The following is an 11,069-nucleotide window of genomic DNA, read 5'->3' as shown; positions in this document are numbered from 1 at the left end:
ACGCATTGGAGCCATTACCAAGGCGGGTGTGGAACTTCGTGTTGGCCGTTTCCATGGCGAAATTCCGGAGTGATCTGGTGCTGAACTTGTAGCTGGCAGTTTCGCACTGGGTCTTCCACTAGTCGCCGTCGGTTGAAAATCCCGACGCCGAGGAAATCCTGGACCTTGCCGGGGCGGCAGAAGACGGCGGTGTTGGTGGGGTAAGCGGCGAGGACGTCGGTGGACAATTCCAGAAAGTGGTGGCGGTTCTTGATGAAGTTTCTCCCATTTCCTTTGACCATTCTTTGCCCGCGAATGCATCCCAAAACTTTTAGTGCATCCGATTCAAATATTACAGATTCAAGGCCAAGTTCCTCTGCTACTAATAGGCTAGTGAGTACCCCCGTGCTTCTGCTTCGAATGGGCTGCATCTGCCAAGATTTCTTGAAAATCCCAGGATCAAGTCTCTTTTCTCATCGCGTAAACACCACTACACACTGTTTTGCCGTTTCCATGTGTCACACTACCATCTGTATTGATCTTCACATAGCCAGTATGAGGCTTTTACCATCGCAAAAGTTTGGTTGCTTGGCGACTCTCCAATGGGTTCTCGATTTTTCTCTCGAGGAATGCGGTGTAATACTCCATGCATCTCAGGTTGATTATAACGTCTTTAGTCCATACTGGGCATTCTTTGTCAGAGAACAGGACCGTTGCGTCATTTCTAGATTGACCATAGTACAACTGCGAACCTTTCACTCCAAGTGTGAATCTCGGTAATGCTCCGACTAGTGGGTAGAATTTGAAGCTGGGTTTAGTGGGTTTCTGGTGTTTTGCAGCGAGGAAGAAGACAAAGAATAGGAAGGAGATGAGTGAAAGGAGGAAGTGGAAGAAGTGTTCCATGTCGAAGAAAGCTGTGCGCTGAGAATGGAGACATGATAAACGGGTTTGGAGCAAATAAAATGACTTATTTGCCCTCAAAATAACCATGGATAGATGACAATTGTAACGAATGACCTATTTGGGTGTGATTTTAAAAGTTAAAGGACGAAATTGAGTACTTTTAATAGTTGAGACTAAATCAAGTATTACCTAATAGTAAGATGATCAAAATGGGCATTAACTCTTAAAATAACTAATAAATTAATCGTGTTATAACATTTTTTTATTATATATTTAAATAAAAAAATTAATGATTAAATTATAAACCATTATAATATTAAAAGTGTACATTTATTTGGAATTATAAAATTTATATATTACTGTTGAAATTGATTGTTTAAAAATTATATTAGGGAAAGTTTAAACAAAAAAATATAAGGAAAAGCATGGCTGAGAAACATAGGGACATTTTTTGGTCTTTGGATTTTTGAGATTGGATGGCTGAGATTTGTTGTTTCACTTGTTTTAAGTTTGAACGTAGTCATGCACGAAGTCCTATTCGTGTGTGGAAGCTTCCGATTTAAGCTTTTGACAATCTCTCCCTTTATATTGGTATCTGCGCGCTTCTCTAGATTTTATGGCAATGGGGTGTGGGGGTTGGGGAAAAAGACTAGAATGTGCGGTCAACAAGGCGAAATTCTCAAAATGTGTCGTATTTTTTTTTTGACAACAATATGCAAAACTCCTTTCGGAGTTGCGTTTTTGGAGTATTTTGTATTTTTCATGTATTTGTGTAAAACGCAAGAGGCAGTTGCGTTTTACGTATACGATACGTAAAACGTCGTATACGTAAAACGCAACTGCCTCTTGCATTTTTCAGCGCATACGGTATCCCCCAAAACGCAACTTACGTTTGCGTTTCACGTATTATACGTAAAACGCAAAATCAAGTTGCGTTTTTGTCATTTTTTTGTACCGGCCGGCTCCGGCGAATTTGAAGGCCGGTGAGAACCACAAAACGCAATTCGCAATGGAGTTTTTGGTGCGAATAGTTAAAACGCAAGTTGTAAATGCGTTTTTGAAATGTTAAAAATTTCCGGCCGCGACTGCACCGGCAGCCATCTACACGTAAAAAGCTTCATTCCTCGCGAGTTCAACACGAATTCCTGATTTAACTTAAACAAATTAATTATTTTTTTTTCAATTGATCATGCATATATAGCTGATTATATACATACACACATATATATATATATATATATATATATATATATATATATATATAACTTCAGAACAACTGAAAGAGTGAGAGTTTTACCTCTTCATATATGACGTTGCAGTTTTGATCCTCCATGGCCTGTTGAAAGCACAACCGAAGATAGAAAAACAGAATAAATTGAAGAACAAAAAGAAGAAGCAGAGTTGAATGAGGAAATTGAAAGAGCGTGCACTGTACCATTAAAAGATCAAAAAACGCAATTCGTTCTTGCGTTTTTGTAAAATTCTCCGGTGATATACGCCGGTAAAGACAACGCAATTGGGTCTTGCGTTTTACGTATTTAAAAGTATAATACGTAAAACGCATCTCCCAATTGCGTTTTAACGTATTCCATACGTATTGTGAAAACGCAACTGGGAGATGCGTTTTTTGTATTCAATACGGAAAACGCAACTACTAGTTGCGTTTTACGTATTTAACGAAAAAAAAAAATACGGATACTATACCTTCAAAAACGCAACTCGCAATAGAGTTTTGCATATTTCTGTCAAAAAAAAAGTCAGCACATATTTTGGCAAATTAGAAGCCCATTCTACACATTTTAGTCTTTTTCCCGTGGGGGTTGGGGGGTAGACGATGGGTTTTTGGCCTTTTCTTTCCTGTGTGCTGATGGGTTTTTGAAGTGTTTGTTCAGTGTCTTGGTCGTCGTCGGTGTGCATGTTGTAAGATGATCAGATCTACTAAGTATCCCCTCCCCTCCCCTCCCAAATGTTGGCCTCCAATAACATCTACGGCCGACGGCCGAGCTCTTCAACGCAACCTAAACAGCTTCTGCCATTGACGACGGTGGCGGTCTGGATTCCTCTCTCACTAGTCGACGACCTAAATAGGCTCTTCTTCTTCTTCTTTAGATCGGTCGTTCACGGTGTTGGCTTTGAGCTTAGGAGGAAGTTGATTCTCATGTTAGGGTTTTCGTTTTTAATTTGTTTGAGCCCACGGTCTGATATGTTTTTTGGTTGTTTTTCTTATGTGATGTGGGTTTGTTTCTTTGCGACAGTGGGCACCTAGCCGGGGTTGTCGAACGGGCCGGGCGTAAAGGTCCTGGATATGAACTGGCGACCGGTAGGCGTGGCTGAGGAGGCCGAACACGCGATGACGCTCTTGTCTCTGAGCAATGCGGTGGCGTCCTTCAAGATGGACTTTTCCATATTCAGAAACCAGCTACTGGGGAAGAGAGATAACGTCGGCGATAGAGAGAAATTCCATAGCCGGTCTCGATCGTTATGGTTTTCTTGAATAAAGCTTCAAAGAACAAAACACGCTTAATCCCGTAAGCCATCTCCACCTACTTCTGTTAATGATTAGATGTTCAAAACTGCTCTTTCAATTTCCTAGCATATGTTTCAATCAAAATAATTCAGAAATAAAAACTCATACCTTAATATTGAAGGAGATAATGCATATAGAAATTCAAGGTTCAAGCTCATACCTTACATATCCAAGGTTTATTTTCTTTGATTTTTCCTTGAATTAATTTACCAACATTTTAAACATGTTTAGTAGTTCTGTGTATGGAGAAAACATTATGGCTCTTGTCTGAGAAAAACTTCAAATATGAGAAAAACTCCCATGAAAAAGTTAAGGGGTTAATTAAATATGAGAAAATATACTGTTTGCTTTTGCTGATTTGTAAATTAAGTTTGAACTTATGGTAGGAAACTATGAATATACTTTCAACTTTTGAGGACTACTATATCTTTTGTAACGTTTAGATATCTTGGGAAATATAATAGTCATTCAAGAATAAAATATCACTCCTGTTATTAGTATATCTTCATATAGAGATACTCTCTAATGAATTCTTTTTTTGGGGTGGGGGGATTTAGTTGTTTCTCACTATTGCAACATAGCTTTAGCATTGCAGCCCTACTTGCAAGTGACATCCTCTCTATTTCACATGTCTTCAATGGCTAACATCTTTTTCACACTTTGGTGGGGGGTATAGGAAGAAGAAATGTTTATTTCTCTCTAATTTATCCCTTATGTGTTGTTGGGGAAATCTAGAGAAGAGGGAAGCTTCAAAATATTCAAATATAGAAATCTTAGCGCGTAACCTTAGGTGTAACCCTTGGGTTAGCCCATTATGTAACACATAATATTAGGTAGTAATACAACTTTTGGTCGTTTTTTTTTTTTTTTAATATACATTTCAATATTGAATTAATGGATAAACATTTTAAGAAATGCATGCGCCCTTTAGATTGCAGTGAACTGGTCACAACTATAAATCGTCATTAAAAAATAAAAAAAAGTACACATTCGTAATGTTAATCAATCATTATTTCTTCATTTAATGCCTTACTATAAAAATTCATTTTTATAATTATCTGATTGTAGGTTGGGGCAAATGATATGATGCCACTGTTTTCCAGGAATCTGGCCATTTGTATGTGCTGTTTGCATGATTTATTTGTGCGTGTATATTATAGTTTTAACATATGCATACTGGTTTTCTTTAATGTATATTGAAATTCAACTAGTTTTTTTACATTTCATGTGTTGCTTGTAATTGTCTACCCATTTGACAGCTTTTTTAGGTGTAAGTCAATAAAGATCAGTTCCTGTGCTTGAATTCATAAGATTGAACTCTTTTTTTTTTTTTTTTTTTTTTTTTTTTTTGTCTATTAAAAAATGCATGATATGTCCCTTGTGCTTGCATTCCTACGATTAAACTCTTTGAATGAATTTGTTTTTTTTAAAGTACGTTAAAAAAAATGCATGATATGGTTCTTGTGCTTGAAATCTTAAGGCTAAAGACCCTTTACACGAATTTATTTCTTATTTTTTTTTAAGTCTATAAAGTTATTTGTAGTTGTTTGAAGCAACAATTCTTCAAGCTTAGTATCTACCCCACCATCTTTAACTGTTGTGACTATGTATCACATATCAAATGTCTATCCTATAGCTGATAATGTAAGCAGTTAGAACAAAGGCAAAAGCTAAATGCTTTATGTTTTTTAGTTTGATCAGCTCTTAACTTTAGGAAAGTGTTTATGACCACACAAATGTTTTTTTGACAGCTTCTTAGTGAAGGGTTGTTGGATTACTTAAGGGTAGGGGTGTAAACGAGCCGAGCCGAGCTCGAGCTCATTAATGGAGGCTCGGCTCGAGTTCGAGCTCGAGAACTGATGCTCTAGCTCGAGCTCGGTAATTTTCGGGCTGCTCGAGCAGCTCGATTATTCGAGTTCGAACTCGAGCTCGATCTTGATATATAAAATTTTTTAATATATAAAAGCATATAGAAACTTAACTAATTATTACAGCTTATAGGTAGACAGCATTTGCAAGTTTAATATAAAAGCATATGATCATTAGAATGAATAACTTATGTTAATTTCTAAAAATAATGTTTGTTTGGTTGGAACATGACTTCACTAATAACATGTTATTATGTTACAGATTTTTGATGTGGGACAAAGATTTAGTGGACTCATGGGTGACTCATGACTTGAGATTCATTATATGTGCCTCATGGGTGTCAATATTATGGTTTTCACTTAATCCAAGTAAGTTGCAATTTATTATTTGGTAGATTTACTTTGAAAATTGTTCTGTGTGTCTGATTTCATTATCATCAAAAATAATTTTTTTTTTAGTGTTAAGTAATGGCATATATATTATTCTTATCAAATTTACATTTTTTTTTTGTTGGTGACTTAATATTTATAATAAATTGTTTACTACATATTTGAGTATAAATACAAAACGGGCTCACTAAGCTAGAGCCCTAAAGTGACTATGGAATTTTATTGAATTATCAAAAATATTTACAAGCTAGAGCCCTAAAGTGACTCATAGCTAAAATAAAACAAGGCCAAAGCCTTGATACAAAATGGGCTCACTAAGCTAAGACAAATTTTGGGCTAAAAAGCCCTAGACAAAAATCAACAAGGGCCAACAATGCCTAATATTTGAAAATTAAAGGCTAATAGGGTTCATAAACCAAAGGCCCATACGGTCTTCATATGACAATTGGGAAATAATTCCCAAATCAGGAGGTCCAAATCCACAGCAGCCCAGCTGCTATTTACCACGGCCCAGGCCATGATCTAATGTCACCATTTTATTTCCCAGCCCAACATCAGCAACGGCCCATCCTTATGTCACCATTTTAATTCAGCCCAGCGGAAATAAATCCCACCAAGCAAATCCTTCTTGAGTGGCAAATTATTGTATGGATCATGATCCACACAACTTGTGTGATCATGAATATAGGGTAAATTTTTAATATATTAAATGTACATTATTTATGTATTGAATGTACATTATTTGATAATATATATAAAATAATGTACTTTTAGTAATAAACTAAGAGCATCCACTGTAGTGTCTTTTTTCAAGTTTCTTCAGAATGAAACCTCTCAAGCAAAGGAGCATACTTGATGTGCGGATGAGATAATGGAAAAAGAGTTTTTCTGCAAATGAGAAAATAATGTCAGAATTAAAAGAAAAAGAAAAAAAAAAAAAGAGAAACGCCCTTGATTTTTTTTTTTAATTTTTAATTTTTTAATTTTATATTTTTTTTTAATTCATTTTTTTTTCTCTCCCCTCCCACATTTTCTTTCTTAATCACTCTTACATTCTCCCCACTGATAAGGATGCTCTCATGTACCCTCGAATAATGTACTTTTAGTATACAAATAATGTACTTTTAGTATATTAAAAATATACTTTTTATTTATGGTCCACAATAATGTGGATCATGGTCCATGTAATAATGATTGTTCTTGAGTCTAGCAGCCACTTAACTCCATTCCAGAAGCTCAATAATGCATTAAGCTCCATTGACCCCCAAGCTAGGTGGACCAATATTATTAGACCACAATTAACTCTGCCTAGAAAATCATAGAATTACAGTGCATCCAGCTTCATGAACCTTCTATCATCCACAAAATAATTCCTTTTGCTTAATGAACCGTAGGGTTTAGGGTTTGGGGTTTGGGGTTTAGGGTGGTCTAATGGTCTAAAAAACTCCACAAGGATCAAAAAGGTCTAAAAACTACACAAAATAGTATAATAAGCACAAGGGCCATAATGACCTAAAAAAACCAAAGGCAACACGCCTAAGAAAACCATGTATCTCATGAGGTCCACCCATCTTGTGGACCTCCCTTATTCCCCCAAAGAAACATGGAATATCATTTTTCATAGTGGAATCTATTCCATGGCATTATTAAGCTCCACTTTAATAAGCTTTGCTTCAATAATGCACCACCATGCCAAAGAGGTCCACCTAACAAGGTGGACCCCCCTTATCCCTCCAATGCAAATCCCTTTCGGCCCATCTTCAAATCAAACAAGCAAGCCCTCACCATAATAATATTTATCACAAGCTCACGGCCATCAGCAAATTCCAGCCCTTAGACCCATTGTCCCATTCGTCATGGCCCACAAGGGCTCAAGCCCATGTCGCCCAAAGGGCCCAAAGACCCAACTGTAACATTTCTGCCGCTCCTCAAGCCCAAAGGCATAAATCCAAAAATCATCATAGCCCAATCGGCCCATAGGTTTATGCTAGCATATTAATTTTTACATGATTACTGCACCTCATTTATCTCTCACGCCCCTCACCAGAAATAAATGGCCCAACGCCTCTTATGCCTTCATAGGCCATTCGGCCCAAACTGCCATTTCAGAGCACAATTCCTACAGGCCCATTCAAGCCCACTTCCACAAGTCCATGCGGGAAATAAATCCCACTCCAACAGCTCCATGGTCCATTGGCCCACCACCTTTGGTGGACCATCCTTATGCCTCCCTCATATACCACTTTCAACATTCCAATCGGCCATCAGCCATCATCTTATCATTTTATTTATAGACCAGGCCCAATCTGCCATCTTATTCCATACGACCCCACAGAATTGGTTCCCAGAACCAATCAATCCAAAAACTGCAGGTGGAATTCTTTTCATGCCCATTTAGGGCCCAACAAATCAATTCCCAATTCAGCTTGCAAGTCTCAATCCAGCCCCTCAACAGAATTTAAAGGCCCAGTTTCAAATGGCCCAATCTCAACAAAATATTTCCCTGGCCCAAAATTTCACTTCAACACAAGCCCATTCGGCCCTCATATCCTTAGGCCCCAACATAATAAGCTCAGCCATATGCCATATACAAAATTCCCACCAGATTCAACCATTTTCCCATCCTGCTTATTCTGCTCATGAGCTCAATGTTCACTCATTTCATCACTTCATCCTCTTGGCCATGAGATATCATGCCCCAGAATGGGGTCCACCTCATTAGTGCGGGAGATAGCTGGGGCCTTGACGAAGGCCATGGCAGGCTTTGGGAGAGGATCGCCGTTCTGTAGACACCGAATCGCCGCCGGAGAAAAACGAAGCCCTCGCGACGTAGACTGTCCGTGAGCTTTTTGATCTGTTGGCGTGTCTCCTCCACAGCTTCAGGCCACATGGAGGCCATTCCCGAGACTGCCTCAACGAGGCGGAGACGTCTACCGAACCAGATCGCCGATCAAGGGCTTGCCGGCGTCGAAAATTGGAATTTTTTATTTTCGGGAGACTTGTCGCCTTTTTTCTCTCAAATCGCCAGAGAGAAAATTCGGGCAGTGCGCAAGTTAGTTGGGGCTTGGGGTTTGGGGTTTGGGGTTTGGGGTTTAGGGTTTTAGGGTTTTAGGGTTTTAGGGTTTTAGGGTTTTAGGGAGGGGTTTAGGGTTTTAGAGTTTGGGGTTTAGGGTTTTAGGGTTTGGGGTTTTCTAATAGCTAATCTCATCTTTAACCATTATCATAATATCAATATCCACATAAATAATAAGCTTCATCATACTCAAGCTTTAATATAGAGAAATGAGTCTCACCCATGGATTCAAAGCCACGCCTCCACACACGCACTAACACCATGCTCACCGGGAGAGGGGTATCGCCGGCTACCAAGCTACACTGATCAGCCACCGAACTGCCAAGCTTAGCTGGAAACAGGGGATGCCGCCGATGGGTACTGCTTCGTTCAGCTGCTGCCTAGCCGGTGTTCTGTTCGTCAGAGTCGCCACCGGAGGTCCATGGGTCGTGGAGATGCTACGTTGGACTTCTTGATGGTCCACCGCTGCTGGTCACGCACAGAGGGAGGGAGAAGATGGAGGAGGTCGTCGGAATGTTCTGCTCTTGTCGAAAACAAGGGACGCCGATGCTGTTCACGCCTAAGGAGGTCCAAGTTGCTCTGCCGCCAGTCACGCCGACCTGCTGACTCCATCTACTGCCGCTGGTTCATATCTCGCCGATGGAGAAAGTTGGTCATAGGAAGTGATGAGGAAGACGGAGCTGCTTTGGAATTTGGGGTTTGGGTTTAGGATTTTAGGGTTTAGGGTTTAGGGTTTAGGGTTTAGGGTTTAGGGTTTTAGGGTTTTAGGGTTTTAGGGTTTTAGGGTTTGGGGTCCGGGTTTCGGGTTTCGGGTTTCGGGTTTCGGGTTTAGGGTTTAGGGTTTAGGGTTTAGGGTTTAGGGTTTAGGGTTTAGGGTTTAGAGTTTTTTTTTTTTTTTTTTTTTTAAGTAAATGATACTTTATTAATAAAGAAAGGCCAAAGCCAGTACAAAGTCCAAGGGATTAGGCCAGCCGACCAGAATCCCACTAAATAAAACTAAGTAAACTAAGCTAGAAAATAAACGAGATAACATAAAGTAGGCCCCCGGGGCTATAACATGCATTCCCCAAGTCCCATGCTAGATAACTAACACTAGACCCAAGACTATAACTAAATACAAACACAGCTGCCCGAGAATAAATGCAAGTATAATCCAGCTGCCTTCACGGCCATCGTAGTCGAGGAGACCTAGCAATGACCGCACCACCTCCTGAGGTGCTATTGGCTGCCCTGTTAAAGCAGCAACTCGCACCAACATGACGAAATGACAAAGCTAAAGTCGGCACACAGGCCTCAATCAAAACATTACATAGAAGTACAGGCAAACACAAGCCAGCAGATATGGCAATCATAGAACGAAGCAGCCAATAGCACCGAACCCCGATCAGCGCCAGCACGAACCAACACCCTAACGGGATTAGCTACTATGGGCCAGCAGCAAGCTTGGACTCTGCCAACGGATTTGAGAAACACCTACCCGGCCACCGTTCAGCCCGGGCCAGGATGCAACTTCTTACCGCTTGCACCAACGTTGAGGCCTGGTCTATCTCAAAGACACCTGCAAAGGCGGAACCAAAAGCCTATAGACCAGTATACGCCTCGGAGGCCAAAGAAACAAACATGCAAAATAGAAAACAAGAAGAACAAACAACATCCTGTTTCCTCGACCTCAACTATTTCTGTCTTTCGCATCAGGTGAGTGTATAGGTATTAACAGGCTGACACGAACAAACAGCAACCCCCCAAATGAGACCCGCCCCCCCGGAGTCCAGAAGGGACTCGGCTACTATTGGCCAGCAGCAAGCCTGACCAGGTCAACGGATTTGATTAGTCCTGCCTGGTGCACCGTTCAGCCCAGACTAGGGTGCCATGTTGTACCGCCAACACCTTACGTTGAGACTCAGTCCCGACCAGCAGGACTTCATAGCCTCCAAGAACACCTCACACACTCTCTGTTTTTAGCTTAACTTCGCTCTTTCTTTTCTTACCATCCCTCATTTTACCACTCATTTCTTTTGATCACTCCAATTCTTTTCACTCATATTTTTCTACTTCTTTTCATTCTTTTCAACCTCTTTTTTCTTTTTTTCCTTTTTCTTTTTTTCATTTCTCTTTTTTCTTTTTTTTTTCAAACTTTTCAGACCAGTAGTACAACTTACAAGCAGACCAGAATCACGGGGGGTCATCTATCTCAAAAAACACATAGGGTATGTCATCGTGTACCAACAGCGAACGCACCCTAGGTGGCAGATCATTAAGGTCCCGAAAAATGGCCTCCCCTGGCTTATCAACCACCCAATCAGCCAGTGTCCATGCAGGTAGATTGGCC

Source organism: Ipomoea nil, unplaced genomic scaffold (assembly GCF_001879475.1).
Source record: "Ipomoea nil cultivar Tokyo-kokei standard unplaced genomic scaffold, Asagao_1.1 scaffold1043, whole genome shotgun sequence".
Taxonomy (NCBI): domain Eukaryota; kingdom Viridiplantae; phylum Streptophyta; class Magnoliopsida; order Solanales; family Convolvulaceae; genus Ipomoea; species Ipomoea nil.
The sequence above is the reverse complement of the archived record's forward strand: the minus strand, read 5'-3'. Positions refer to the sequence as shown.